The sequence below is a fragment of the Centruroides sculpturatus genome, unplaced genomic scaffold (genome assembly GCF_000671375.1).
Source record: "Centruroides sculpturatus isolate CEXI.00-Female unplaced genomic scaffold, Cexi_2.0 scaffold1458, whole genome shotgun sequence".
NCBI lineage: Eukaryota > Metazoa > Arthropoda > Arachnida > Scorpiones > Buthidae > Centruroides > Centruroides sculpturatus.
This window is the reverse complement of record NW_019385561.1, coordinates 125,059-141,682: the sequence shown is the minus strand read 5'-3', so window position 1 is coordinate 141,682 and position 16,624 is coordinate 125,059. Positions and strand designations below refer to the sequence as shown.

General features: G+C 30.0%; 1 long non-coding RNA gene across 4 annotated transcripts; it reads left to right on the top strand.

The window, feature by feature from the left end:
- The first annotated feature begins 1,129 nt into the window (after positions 1-1,129).
- LOC111640147 lies at positions 1,130-10,623 on the top strand. Of its 4 annotated transcripts, none has more exons than XR_002759224.1 (6): positions 1,130-1,326; positions 4,269-4,361; positions 5,244-5,333; positions 5,441-5,967; positions 6,051-6,125; positions 10,449-10,623. It is a non-coding gene; the product is annotated as an uncharacterized LOC111640147 (long non-coding RNA). The 4 variants fall into 4 exon arrangements; XR_002759225.1 differs by having other exon boundaries at positions 5,244-5,691; positions 5,819-5,967; XR_002759223.1 differs by having other exon boundaries at positions 5,244-5,967.
- The last annotated feature ends 6,001 nt before the right edge of the window (positions 10,624-16,624 follow it).

Below are 16,624 nucleotides of genomic sequence, written 5' to 3'. Positions count from 1 at the left end.
AAATTTATCGGTATTTATTTTAGCTTGAAACCATACAGAGAAAGTAAATAAAACAACAAATTATTATAAAAATTTTTCGTATAATTTAAATCGAAATCATACAAAAGAAAAATTGTTTCTTGCCCATTATCCTTAACAGATTACATTTAAATTAGTCCCCAAGAGATGAAATCATGTGAAAATTTTTAAACTATTCATATAATCTTTTGTTTCAAGTTAATTTCGATATTCAATTCACTTAAGAAATCGTTAAAAATATGAAATATTAAATTCTTTTTTGTACAAAAAATGTATTCTTGACGTATCACACAAGTAGTTTAAGGTTAAAACACGCTAACAACTCGAGAGTGTGTGTACAACTGTACGTGCCTATGGGGATAAAGTAAAACCAAATAAGCTCTTTTCTAAGTGTTTACAAGGATAAGACACATCAAAAATATAATTAAATAGACAAAATGTCACCTAAAACTTGACCAAATATATTTCTACTCCATTGAAGTATTGATAATCCTTGATAATGATTCCAATTATTTAAAGCAATATTTATCAATAACTAGCAATTATTTATTGTGTGACATCGTAGTAATTCTGGACTGCAATTTTTAATCATCCATTTAAGTTAAAAAAACACGTAATTTCCGGTCCAAAACAGAAGTTTTTATACAGTTAATCGTAGTCTCCAGCCTCGAATCTTTACATATCCGGTCTGGATTTTTTATCTATCTATCTAACACCGTCCCGAGATTAAGAAAGGACAGACAGACAGACGACGGTGGAAATATATATAGGTTATAGGTCATTTAATTTAAAAATTACAGCTTAATTAACTGAATATTACACCATTGTGAAGAGTCTCTTCACTTTTATGCTTGAATATTCTAAAATTTTACTTATAAAAGAAGTATAACTCTACTTATCCTAGTATCTAGGACACATTTTTATGTATATTCGTGTATTTTAGAGAAATTATTAAAGAAAATTAAAGGTTAAAGGCGAATGTTGCTTTCACTGCATGGCAGGATGCCATGCAGTGAAAGCAACATTCTTAAGAGATAAGCTTAAATCAAGACATAAAAATCCAAACAAAATAATAATAATATGTTTTATTTATTTAATAATAATGCTGTATATTGTTACAAATTTAATAATGCACGTGAAAATCCACAAAAAATATTTTCTTCTTAATTGGAAACAAATTTAATTTCTCCGAAGTTCTTCCAGGATTAACGTTAATTACTATCCTTCAAGATCCCAAAAACCCAAAGGATGATATTGTTAATTAAGTAGAAATTTAAAAAAAAGTTGCATAGAACAACCGAAAAATAGGTTTGTATTAAATTTCCTGTGTTAATATTAAGATAACGTGTGTTGCGTTTAATTAAACTTAACAATTCAACAATGTTTAGTCGTAGTGTTTATTTATACTCAAAACAAATTTGTTAACCAATATACTAATGACTTTAATTAATTATTAACACTTAATTTGCAATTATCCTTGTTTCAAGAGGTGTTTTTTTTAAACTGGAAGGTTCTTGCATGATGCTGATGCGTATCTTCTGATTGTAGAATATTCAGGAGTAAGCGAAGTTCTCCCTTAAAAAATTGGTAAACGGTTCGACTCTTTGATCCTTCTTCTCTTCTCCTATGCAGGAAATGTAATTGTATATCATTAAAGGAGTGGTAAAGTTCTCCTCCAAAAAATATTTAGAGAATTTGACCCTTTTCTTACACAGGAAAAGTGTTAAAAATTCTGGTGTTTAAATTTATATTTACACAGGGGAATATAAGACGTAAGAGAGTAAGTATGATCGGTTTCAATTGCCTCTTCGAAGGATTATGGAAAAATCTATCCTTGACAAAAGACTAGAGATCCGATTTGATAAAAACAATAACATTACTATCTCTCTTCGAACAGAGATTGTTCTGCTCCCTACGAGATATCCAGCTGTCGAGGACATAATAGAGATACAGGATAAAACAGGAAATGCCATTAACTATAATTTCTTCTTCATGACAAATGTAAGCCATACTTTCTGGGATTTACAGTCCACAGAGGAACCAAGTAGAGTTATTCATTTATTGCTATTGATTCAATTTGGCAAATGAATTGTAACGAATCCAACGTTTAACACTCGTTTTAATCTGAATTAACATCTTCGTAATTGAATATTTCTTTTTCTCTAATTATAATTATTAAAAATTATAATTTAAACGAAGAGAAAAATAAACGAAATGAGCCATTTATCTGAAAGATTTGAGTACGAAGAGATGATGAGGAGGAGAAGGAATTGATGCTGAACTTTCGGATTTACACTACGAATTTCTATTTAATCTAAAAGAAAATGTAATATTTATTTACTCGAACAGGTTTAAAGAGGAGAAATTTACAAATTGTCCAATAAATCGATTGACCACGTGTTCCAGATTCAATTAAGAATCTGGAACACGTGGTCAACTGATTTTTATCTGGTCAATTATGAGCTGAGTTTAGAACAATTTTTGTGTAGTATTTAAGTAACAAAGCATTTTATAATGTTAACGGACTTTTGAACCACCCTGCTTATCAATTTCTCCTCTTACTGTAATGCATTTTATACCAGAACTTCGTACAAATATCATCCCACTTAACATTTATCTGTTTGAATTGTGTTCGATTTATCACAATTTTTATACAGAATTACAAAAATGGCAGATGGAAATGTTTATTATTATTATTATTATTTTTTAAATGTTTAAGAATATTTCATAAGGTAATGGAAAGTGTAACAAAACATTAATGGAATGAGATGATGGATTTGGTTGAATTTGGTGATTGTCAACGATTCTTTTCCATCAAGTAAATGCGATCCGGAATTTTATTAAATGTATTGCTCCATTGAAAGATTCGAAGATATATTATCTTTTCGTATTCCTCTAACCTCACGGGATGGCAATCATCTTCGTTTATGAGGATTTTTTTGGTTGCAGTTCGTGGAAGAATCATCAGATTGCTGTTCTTAGAACTACAATATGACGTTTCCTTCACGAATTGCAACCAAATCTTTGGTTGCAATTCCATAAAAGTTCTGTCTTTTCGAAAGATTTTCTTCCCAAAAGATTGTAGAAGGATTTAAATATTTCCTCCTCTTCAAACTGATCGAATGAGGAATCAATCCTATTCCATGTTCCACTCTGTTGATGGATGCAGCTGCAATATCCTTGAAAAGCCAAATTTTCTGGAATTTCTTCTGAAAAATTAATAAAAAATTATCTTTAGAATTCAAAAATGATATTAAAACTTTAAGATTTTCAATAGAAAATCTTCGTATCTTAGAAGAAAATGAAATGAAAATGCAATAATTTGTTGTGAAACGAATAGCATTAATGAGATAAAACGTTACGAAAATTATAATTTAAATATAAGCTGTAATTATAATACTAATTACAATTATTACAATTCTGACAGCAGTAAAATTACTGTTTATTTATTTATTTGCGACTCGCACAGGTTGACAGAGAAACGGGGGTTAATTTGTGTGTAACTCAGTTTAACAAAGCGAGAATCGAATAATTATAAAATGAATCTTATAAGCCATATTAAAATTTCATGAATTCGAAAAGATTTCATGAGAATCTTTAAAGTTTTTCTCACGTTTTTGATGTTAAAATTGTGGGTTTTTCAAAAGTTTGGCTTATTAAACACGTAGGATGCGTGTGAAATTGATATTCTCTAATTTTAATTAATTCACTCGCAATGTATTGTGTTCTTCTTATAGAATTCTAGAAATATAGATTTGTTTACAGACTTTTCTAACAACTTTTAATATTAGAAACTAACCCCTCACTCTTACACTGATGCTGAAACTGATGCAGAGACAGCATATCTTGATGCTGTCAACGTTACATTGCTGATGAAACTGATGCTGCAACATTATATCCTGATGTTGTCAACGATATACTGATGCTGAAACGTCGTATTTACTTGTTCCATAATACATAAGAAATAATAATTCTGTAACAATCGGTTGCGATTCATTTTATTGTAATCTATTGGATCCACGAAAGAGCATATAACACACACAAAAAAATACACAAATATATATTAAAACAGTATAAAAACAATATGAGACTTTACATTTTAAATATTTTTAATGTTTTCAAGTAAAAATATTTAATAAAAAAAACGAGAATTCAGCATCCCATCAATTACATTTCTCGGAAGCTGAAGAGCAATCGGAATCTGTATCTTAGATGATGGATCCAGCATGTAACTTTTTCTAATTTCCTAGCTCAGAAACGAGATGAAAGACGGAAGATGCAGGATGTCGTTATGTTTCCTCATCCTTATCATCCATCAGATTTAATTATCCCGGCTTTCTACAGTAAGTATTATTAAAAGTAACAGTTTCTTCTAATTACGTAATAGTAGGGATTTGGTTTTATCACCTGACAGATAAAACTTTTCGTCTTTAATAGAAATGATTCTAGAAGATAAAGGATTTAGGTATTCGTTTAAGATATTTAATCGGCTTGTGCTTTTCCTGTTCGATCTACAAGCAGAAGATGAGAGAGCAATAAACACGATAGATAAAACACTTTGATAAGATTAGTATTGTTACGTTGTTGTAACTCGGTTATCGCTTGCTCTCGAGCCTCCTCTTGATGATCATTTCCATTCAACCGGTTATACACCTCATAAATAACTAACTTTATGTTATCGTGTAATTATTTACGTGTCCATAACTAAATCCCTCCCACTTCTAAATTGAAAAGATCATAAAAGAAATGCTTAAATCAACCGAAGGACGTCGATAAGGAAGGCAAAACCATGCAAATTCACTACTTAAACCACTAAATTATTGTAAATTAAAGAGAAAAGATTACACATAATGAAGAAGACCGGGAAGAAGAGGTGAGAAAATTTATTTAAAGGTTCTTTGGAGAGTCTCCGACTGCAACTTTATGGTTACGTCCTCCGCATCTTCTTGAAAGCATCATTTGTACTCGCTTAATTGCTAATCTGTCAAATAAACAACTTGCAAATAGTTGAAGGGAGTTTGATACGAAAATTTACTTAAAGTTTTCCAAATTTATTTACTAGTTGAAGGGCGTAAAATAAGAATTAAGATAAGAGAAAAAAAATATCTTTCCATTCTTTTAAAAATTGCTATCTAGAAATTTCAATTGATACTTATGATGAATTTATATAATATAATCACACACCTAAATCTCATATTTACGTAACTTTCATTACTTTTATGTAGTCGAATCTTTACTAAAGCGTAACGTCGAACGAGCATCACGTAGAGCGTGAAGGATCACGTAGAGCATCCAACATCCAGATCCGAAGAGAGGTAACTTTTCACCAAATAAATTTTAATTTGGGTCATTTATCTGTGTATTACTTATCACCAGAACTTTATGAAGTAATAATAACTTCACACATTTTGTATTGAAACAGTATAATTAGCGGTTTTATCAGTAATCACGAAGTAACCATCAATAAAATTAGAGTAAATCTAGCATCTGGGGAGTTCCATCCATTAACGAATTGTGTTAACCACATTAAGAGAAAATAATTAATTGTAATAATGGAAAACCCTAAAGATAATTGCTTTCAAATCCTATTTTAATGCCACTTTAAATCGAATATGGATCGATATTTTGGTGAAGAATCTCCATTGTTTAACTATAAACTAATCCGTGGCACAGGTAGGAATTTGTAACGAGTCGATAATTACTACTGGACTTTCTCTGGATTTTCTAAAAGTCCAGCATCTCCTCCTGCAACGAAATTAATCTAGAATTAAAATTTAACAACAAATTTCTTAGAATTAAGCTAAGAAAATAATTTAAGAACGTTGGGACAACATATAGGCCTACACCAACTTAATCTTCAGCAGTGATGGCAATACAAGGATAAGAGAAATTTTATTAAGAAAACAAATGGATTTCTGAATTGTCCCTGACATGTTACTGTAGACGAATGTAATCTTGTCTTACTTAATTTATCTTTATGAATTGTATCTATAGAAATAATATTGTTAAACAATTTGTAATTTGATTTACAGTAGTCCAACTTACAGATTTCTTGCTACAAATCAATTGTTTGATCGTGGATGAGAAGTTTATTGGTGTTGTAGCGAGTAAATATCTGATTTCTTTCTATATTTCGGCCATTTTTTAATGAATTTTACACTAATTTAATGATTCATCAACAGACATTGAAGGGTATCGTCCTTTAACGATATGCTTCAGTGATGGCATCATCGCGATGAGTCGTGACTTAAATTATTACAATGTAACTTAAAGATGTTTCAATGTGTTTATCTGTCAAGAATAGCTTACACATGACCAAATGTTGTCATAAATTAATTAATTTTATGCACTAAACGTTTGTAGATGATGATGGACAACTGGAGCTAAGCACGAAGATTATTGTATTGCTCTTCAATTGTAATCAAACTACAAATCAAATTCAAATTAAAAGTTACATAAAACGAAATATAAAACCAAATCCTTCAAGTAGAATCTTCAATAAATCTATATTTTTATCAATTTTTACGTCAGGGAACTCCAGTACAAACCATATTTGGATAGAACCGAGAAATTGAAGACAAACACTCAATTTTCTAAAGGCTTGGTGGAAAAATATTTGGTGTCAAAATCTCTTATTGCTTTTGTAAAGTATAATAATCCAACTCGACATTCTATCAGAAAACTGTAATTTAAATATCATCCATCATCATCCATCCAGCAACTAGCGTATCTTGGAGTACAACGTTAGTTGCTGGGGGATTTCAATATTTCTTCCTTGTGACGTACGCCTTGGAAATAAAAACAATATAATTTACATCTTGCACACTTCGTAAATCATTTTACTTTAAATCCTTTCATTTCTAAGCATTATTTATTTATGAAATTCACGAATTTTTTATCCTCATCTTCTTGTTCCCAACGAAACGATTTTGATCTAAATACCTCTTTAGAAAGATTCTCTTCTGAGGAAACAACAGGAAAACAGTTTCTTGATGACTTAATATTATCTTTTCTGAGAAAATAACTCATCAAGAAGCTATGACGCCTTGTTATCTATTTTTCCAGATAGAGCAATAAAACAATTGTTCTTTTCCCAATTAGTCCAAGAACAAACAATGAGCTTGAAAAGTGGTTATTAAAGGTTGCGTGAAAAGGATAGAAGAAGTATTTTTTCATTAATTCTGTGTCTTTTATTCAAGCAAATTGTCTTATTAGAGTAAACAATGTGTAAGAAAATAATAGTTAGAGTAGAACCATCAAATGTTAGTAAAATTTGCATGAATTTAAGTGCTAATATAAATTAAAAATATAGGTTTATTGATGATTCTACTTGAAGGATATGGTTTTATATTTTGTTTTCTATAACTATAAATTCGAATTTGATTTGTAGTTTGATTACAATTGAAGAGCAACACGATAATCTTTATGCATAGCTCCATCTTCATCTACAGCGATTTAGTATACAAAATTAGTTAACTTTGGTCACGTGTAAGCTATTTTTCGACAGAAGCACACGTTGAAAACATGTATTAGTTACATTGGGATGATTGAAGTCACGACTCATAACTTGCATCCGTTGATGGCATCATAATGGGATGCAATCATCCTTTTGATAATGCACTTCAATGCCAAACCAGCAAATGTTAGTAACAAGATTCTACACTTGTATGACTTTAAATGCCATAAGATAGACTTTAAAAATTCTAATTACTAGAGCAGAAATGAGTATTGAAGTGTTGTTCTCTTAGTTTCCAATTCGATACTCGGTGATGCTGAAGGATGAATTAATAAGAACGATAATCTTTATAAAGATGTTGGAGAAGTTCGTATAGAATGTAGAAATTTGATTTAATAATCAAACAAACATCCTTCTATTTTATAAACATTATATTTTAAATTAATCTCCTTTAACTATTTTATTATTTTATCAACATTTTTCGCCAGAAGGCTCGATTTTCTGAAGGATGCAGCAAAGATAATTTTTATTACCATGAAAATTGATCTTATTAAAGAAAAAAAGAGAATATAGTTTTATTTATTTGATATATAACGAAAATATGATAAACAATAAATTATTTAATTTAAAATATATGCTCTCTACTCAAATTAGTAGTGTCGTGTCGTGTTCCTGTACATCATACTTTCCCTGTTAGCAATAGACTCGTGCTGGTCATCTATCTAGCTTCTNAATATATGCTCTCTACTCAAATTAGTAGTGTCGTGTTCCTGTACATCATACTTTCCCTGTTAGCAATAGACTCGTGCTGGTCATCTATCTAGCTTCTTTATATGTAAAAATTTTGAATTAAAATATTAAATATAGCAAATCGGGTCCATCTGCCACTATACTTTCTAAATATAATATCGATTTTTATCTATCTAACACCGTTCTCGAGATTAAGGAGGGACAGACAGACAGATGAATGACAGTGAAAATTTATAGGTCTACATTTTTTTTAAATTGAAGCCCAATAAAGAACAAAAAGAACAGAAGAAAGAGAACAAAGAAAACACGAACAATTATATAAATAATTGACCTTATGTTTATTAAGATCACTTAGAAATTTGGAGTTCAAATTATCTTCCTACGGATGATAGAATTACATCTCTGACATGCATTGAAGCCTGTTTGGAAGACGAGGAAGAGAAGAGCTACATGTAAATTAATCTGTATTGATGACTGTCCGCGTGTCTGTACGAATTTTAACTCAATTTATTAAAGTAATCAGAATTTCTCTCGAGTACAAAGTCGTTATAGATAAATATAGAAAATAAATTATTCTGTTTCGAGTCCATTTTAGCTTGATTTAAGTGTAAAAATCATGAACAGTTTATAAATTATACATTAATTTCTTAATATTGTAATGAGAGACAAAATTCAGATCCTAATTTGGCTGAAATTTTTCAAATTTAAGACCTAATTCTTACCGTCTAGCTATCCGTCCTTCGTTAATCTCGAAAATGGAGTTAGATAGCAGAAAATAGAGACTAGATACGAAAATATTAAGGGGTGAAGACCACGAATAACTGCATACAAACTAATGATCAGAAATCACATAAATTCAATTCAAAATTTTATCTAGTATGAAGTTAAATAGATGACCGGCACTACTTAATTGTCATCCGGAGAAGTATGATATACGGGGGCAAGAAACCACGAAAATTCGGACCACAGAGAACGTCTCCGATTAATTATATAAGTACTTCCGTTCAAACCGGAAATACGGTTAAATATCACACGACTTCCGGTCCAAACCGGAAGTCATGTGATTTTTTTAAAATTAAGAGATGATTAAAAATTAAAGCCTTGTATTCTGATTGATATCATAACAATTACTCGTTCTATGTAAAATTCATTACAGTTATGCCGCAAAAAACAATCATTTTTACAGGAAATTCTTTAAGAAAATATTGTAAATTTTAATTATAATTAAATAATATGGAAATAATTTGCATAGAATTAAGGAAATTTATAAGGAGGAAAAAACAAATAGAACACGAGAGCTTATTGCATTTGCATGGCAATTCTTTACTCGGCTCGGTTGTAATATTTTATTTAAAATATCAAAAAATTATAAAATGGAGTCTATAAAGTTTTCTTTTTTTACTAGAATAAGAACAAAGTTTGGCAGTCCTTAATATACTGAATTACATTTATATGAAGAGAAACTAGAGGCATTCTACTCCTTTACTCCATCATATTTTATCATGTTGTATATTTTAATATCAAAGTAGATTACTAAGTCATTTATTCAGATTATTGAGTAAATAATATATCCAACTGCGTTGTTTGCCATTCAAAGTTCTTATTTATTTTTATTTTTTTATCAAAAATAAATTATTAAATAAGAAATGAATAGAGAAAAACATAAACATCACTATAGATGTATGCAGGTCGAGCCACTTTTACAGGGGCTCTAGAGTTACTAGACTATGAAATTTGCTATTATTCAACGGAGAAAAAAAAATAAAAAAAAAAAAAAAATTGGAAAATTTGTATTGACTTTAACGCTATTTTAAATATTTATTAATATTGCTCTATCATCAATTTAAAAATTATAAGAACATCAAACATGTTCGATGAGAAAATCGCATTAACTTAACGATAAGTACAAAATCGATAGTCGAATTTAAATGAAAGGTTAATGAAGATTTTAAACATAATTTACTCGTAAATTGTCTTCAGTTTTACTAATTATACCTCTCCCTCTTATCCTAATCTTCATTCCTCTTCAATGTATCTTCCCTTTCTGACTTGATCCTTGTACTCTTTATAACTTATTCTCCTCGTCTTCTCTCTCTCGACTTATCCTCGGATGAGAGATTTTAAGAGGAAAAATGACTTATTTTAGTGTGTAATTTTAAGAAATTACTGTTAAAAGTTAATAAATTTCTATACGAATTTACTGTTTTTTATTCTGGAACGAAAGATAAACTTGGAGGATGCGAAAGAGAAGAGATGGATAAAGAAATATTTGGATTAACTGTAACGAAATGAGGATGCGAGAAGGAAGTTTACTGGTTTAAGATACTTCGAAAGAGGGTTAAAAATGGGAGTGTACGTTTACTATTTGTGTAACATCACAGGTGTTACGTAGAAAGGAAAATTAAAACAATCCACTATAAGTCAGTGAAGCGTCAGTATTCTGATATTTATTACTTAGCAGTCGGATATTTGGTGTCCTTCGAGAATTTTGCAGTGTTTACATTATACAGATTCGGGGCTGCCTGGCAACCGGGTTCGGCAAAAGCCAAAAACAGAACCACGTATTAATATACGAAGAGAGAAATGGCTTATCGATCGACGTCTGCTTTATAAGGTAATTTATATTAAAAGTATACTGTATATTTACGATTTAAACTTTTGGAAATTGCTGCGCATTGCGGGATGAAGTCGAAAAAAAAATAATAATAATCGATATTATTTTTGTACCAGCGAGTGTTACATTCGTTAAGAAAAATTTCGTTGAAAACGATCCGGAAATTCCCCCCGAAATGCTTGAAATTAATCATCCCTGAAGCGATTCCTGTCTGACTGTCACGCTTTACAGCTTTCAAAATGGCGAAAAATAATATTTATAAAATCTATTATTAAATTATAAGGCTTTCTACATTAATTTTCCTTGATTTATTCTCAATTTAATGATTTATTTAGGAGAAATTCTAAATTTAAGCATAGAAAGTTATCTGGAAAAGATGCGGAATTAAAGTACAGTTTCCTAGTTATATAAGCGTAAATTAGATTTAATATGTTAAAATTATTGCATAAATATTGCATAAAAATGTATAAATTATTGCATATAATTCTCACTTCGTTACAGAATTGAATAGGGATGAAGGGGATGAACGAAGAGATGCTAGATTTTCCTGTACTTATTCTTAAAATATTTTTTTAAAAATTTGCATTTTATAAAACTAAAATTAGTTTATCTAGGAAGAAAAAATATCATAAATATAGAATTTATTTAAATATTTACAGGAGAAAAAAAATTTTTCAAGTTTAATTATATTTATCCAAGCGAAAAAGGTATGCAGCAGATAGAGTAGCTTCGATTTGCAGAGATCTCTTAGCAAGAATTTTTATTGCATAAATTGCCGTCGTCCATAAGGTAAGTTCAATTCACCAAAAATATGTCTTTTCCTTTTCCTGAAGTGCCAAGGGGCGATTTACGATAAGGGTGAAGATGAAACTTTCTATACACCCATTGGTGAATACCAGAAATAAAATCGTAAGAAAGAAAAAAAATATATATCAAGAAGTGAATACGTCTTCCGTACGCTAACTCCAGGGCAAATATGGAGTAGAATTCGAGTGAAAAAAAATGAAAATTAATGGAGAAAATTCGTATAAAAGCGATTAAAAAACGTGTGATGAATTTTTTTTCTCTTTCTCTCCAGTGAACATGGAAGAATTCGAGAGAAATAAATAATTCTTTCGCCGTCTCCACGTCTTTAACAGCAAGGATAAACAGTGAACGAGTTGATAAATATCCATATCAGTGCTTTATGGGGAGGAGAATTGATAGCTGAATCTTCTTGAGTGTCACATTCGAAGATAACTGTTGAAGAATTCACAGTATAAATTCTCCTGTAAAACACTTACCAATATAGAAGGAAATTAATAAACAAACGTATAAGAAGAACGTTAATAAATAAATAAAGTTTTATTTATCTTTATGATGATTATAATTTCATAATCGTCCTCCTCATCTTCCTTATCTTTTCGTTATCTTTAGCATCTTACAAGTAAGAGAAACTTTAAGTTATTTCGCAGATTTATAGTTTTTATGCATTAATTATTAAGTTTTGTTTATAAAAATTAATAAAAATTACATTTAAAAACAGTTTAAAATATTAAATTTAATCATTTAATTGTAGTTATTTAAAAATTAGAATACGTAATTCCGTATTATGCAAATTTATCGGTATTTATTTTAGCTTGAAACCATACAGAGAAAGTAAATAAAACAACAAATTATTATAAAAATTTTTCGTATAATTTAAATCGAAATCATACAAAAGAAAAATTGTTTCTTGCCCATTATCCTTAACAGATTACATTTAAATTAGTCCCCAAGAGATGAAATCATGTGAAAATTTTTAAACTATTCATATAATCTTTTGTTTCAAGTTAATTTCGATATTCAATTCACTTAAGAAATCGTTAAAAATATGAAATATTAAATTCTTTTTTGTACAAAAAATGTATTCTTGACGTATCACACAAGTAGTTTAAGGTTAAAACACGCTAACAACTCGAGAGTGTGTGTACAACTGTACGTGCCTATGGGGATAAAGTAAAACCAAATAAGCTCTTTTCTAAGTGTTTACAAGGATAAGACACATCAAAAATATAATTAAATAGACAAAATGTCACCTAAAACTTGACCAAATATATTTCTACTCCATTGAAGTATTGATAATCCTTGATAATGATTCCAATTATTTAAAGCAATATTTATCAATAACTAGCAATTATTTATTGTGTGACATCGTAGTAATTCTGGACTGCAATTTTTAATCATCCATTTAAGTTAAAAAAACACGTAATTTCCGGTCCAAAACAGAAGTTTTTATACAGTTAATCGTAGTCTCCAGCCTCGAATCTTTACATATCCGGTCTGGATTTTTTATCTATCTATCTAACACCGTCCCGAGATTAAGAAAGGACAGACAGACAGACGACGGTGGAAATATATATAGGTTATAGGTCATTTAATTTAAAAATTACAGCTTAATTAACTGAATATTACACCATTGTGAAGAGTCTCTTCACTTTTATGCTTGAATATTCTAAAATTTTACTTATAAAAGAAGTATAACTCTACTTATCCTAGTATCTAGGACACATTTTTATGTATATTCGTGTATTTTAGAGAAATTATTAAAGAAAATTAAAGGTTAAAGGCGAATGTTGCTTTCACTGCATGGCAGGATNGCTTATAACGCTAATTTTTATTTAAAAAAATAAACTTAAAATATAGAAAAATCTATAAGAAGTGTTATATATAAGTATATATAAACTGAAGAATTATATTTTAATTCCAAATCGTTTTTACTAGTATCTATGACGTGTAGAGAAGCCACACTTACAGGGTAATTCAGCTATCATTTGTCTCTTTACTTTTAAAGTTCCATACATAATTTTAGAAATTATAAAAGGAAAATCTTCCAAAAATCCTCGAAAGTTCAAAGGTAAAGATCCCGAACAAACTACAAAGATGAAAGTCATTCATTTGTCTCTATGAGATCTTATTCAAGATGCTGAATATATAGAAGATAAAAAGGATAAGATGGATGATTATCGAGTTTACTTGACTTAATTATGTTTACTTTACTATTTAAGTGGCATAAAGAGTTAATTTTAAACATTTAAAAATGTAAAAATCGATAAAAATATAACAATTTAATAAAGTATTAACGTTTATAACTCCTTCATCCTTCTTATCTTCTATGTATCCATTAGCATCTTTAGTATATTTGTAAGATCTCATAGAGACATATCTTTTCAGTTTGTTCGAAATCTTCACCTTCGATCTTTCGAGGATGTTGGAAAATTGAATATGACAAAGGCATTGTAGTTTAGACATAAGCCTTTCTTATATTCGATTTTTTTTTCTGGGGGTTTTCTTATTTGGTGAAGCGCATCTCCAGTCGATCGAGTCGAAATGCGATTACCAGATAAAAATCTCCAGCGGATCCGAGATTGTTTCCAAACATCTGTTCCTCCTCCCTCTCCTCTTTTTCCTTTATAATGCGATTTAAACGGCCTTCTGGAAATTAGAACCGAGATATTTTCTAACACCAAAAATTCGATATCTTTAATATATTTTCCAAGAAATCTGAAAATTACTTTTTAAATTTATTCTTCCGGTTTCATGTAACTCAGACAAGGAGAATAATTCGGAGAAGATGAGGATCATCTAAAGATTTTTTTTCAAGGAGGATGAGTAGAATGATTCGGAGAAGATGATGCTCTATAGATCCTCTCGAAGCAGATGAGGAGAATGATTCGGAGAATATGATGCTCTATAGATCCTCTCGAAGGAGATGAGGAGGATGATTTAGTGAAGATAATTCTCTATAGATCTTCTCGAAGCAGATGAGTAGAATGATTTAGTGAAGATGATGCTCTATAGATCTTCTCGAAGCAGATGAGGAGAATGATTCTGAGAAGATGCTCTACAGCTTTAGAATTATCTTCGATTTATCTCTGATTTATCTTGAAAGATCACTGAAAGAATATTTCAATAAATTTGAGAGAATTGAAACTATACATAGAGATAGAACGGATAGATTATGAAGAAACATTTTAGAAAAATTAAAATTCTAGTATTTCTCTAGGGATAAAACAGGAAGATTTAGTGAAAACGATAAAAGTAGACCCTTAAAATACGATGCTGTTAGTTTCTAGAGCTAGCTGAGAATACAAAAAAGGGAAGAAAGTGTAAAACTTATCGGTGATAATGATAATGATAATGGCAACTCAGTGACTTACAAGATAATCTGGAGTAATGAAACTATGGATCAAGTCTAGAACTTTTACAGACAGAATTAACACAGTTCTGTGTTAAAATATAAAATTTAATCACCGAATTTACTTTAATTATCATAATTTTCTAAAGGATGTAATTAGTTTCTTTGAAGTAGTATGCTCGAAACTACACAAAATTTAATTAAGATAACGACAATAAATTTGAAGATTTATCAGTTATTAAGGATAATTTTTCAGGATTTTTGTGTTCAGAAACGTTTAAAGAAATTCAACATGCGATTTTCTCACTTAAAATGATGAAAATCTAAAGATTTTCTTAAGCTAATTATGCTCACGAGCTTATTTTAAGTGTATAACTCTACAAGTTATATGCAGTTGAAAGCCGTGTTTGTTATAATACAAAGGAATGGAAATTGATGACGTCACAACGCAGTAATTCCCTCACGTGGGGAGCTTGATATAATTGTATTTTGTATCGAAGATGCAGACGAATAATGCCTTATTTACATAGACGTGGAGGGGTTTTTAGGTTGCCTTCTCCCTCATGACCTCCTTAAATTGTATTATTTGTGGTTGTTTACTGCTACCACAACACAAGAAAATAAACAAATGTCGTGTATTTTCATAGGAAAATAAATACTAAATTATTCATAATTTAATTTTTCTATTTTTAACGAATTTTTCAGCTAGTTTGAATACTCGAGTGAGCAAAATTAGCTTTAAATATGCTTGAAATCAAACTTATAATTCTAAAAAGTCTAGAATTTATAGAATTGTACGTTTTACCCCATTGTAACGTGTAGTTCTATATGTTAAATACATTCAAAGTCACTTAAATTTGAAGAATTTACGATCTTTAAACGAGCTTAAAGTTGAGAATTTATGCATTTCTTTATGGATCAATAAGCAAAAGCCAAAAACAATCTCTAAATAATGGTCTAAATTCTTGTTATTTCCCGTTACTCTAATTTCCAGCACGCATAAAACAGTGATGAAGGATAAAATTAGAGACGAACGTATCAAGATTATAATCTTTATCGTATAATTTAATAATTAGAAGATCAGAAAAACTACAGGAAACGTGAGATCAAGTAGGTCTATCAGAATGCAAACTGGCCACTATAAACAGTAGCTTTCGATTATTTTTATCACCCCATCCGATACTCCATCGATATAGATTTCTCCTGTCTACGTGAATCTGGATGCTGACAATGAGCAGAACATTTTCCTCCTCTTCAAAATCCGTTTAGGGATGCTGCAAACGGAAGATACTTTGACAGAAACTAGTCTAGATAAGAGCACGAAACGTTTCGTTATCCGTCAATTTTCGATTATCCGGGAGAGAGAATAATTCCTCACACTTCGAGATAGTGTTCTAGACGAGTAGGGCCTAAGAAATTTCCTAAATTAGATACGTGGTGTTCCTCAAAGTTCAGATTTTACATCCCCCCATCGAGCCTGCGCTCTTCTATATAACAGTGTCAAATATAGTTCTATAAATAGTGCACTTCTGCCGTAATTTATGCCCCTAGATTCGTATCTCTGTCCTTCTGACTCCTCATATAAACAAATGGCGCCATATTCTACTCTATCCACTTATCCAGTAGAGGG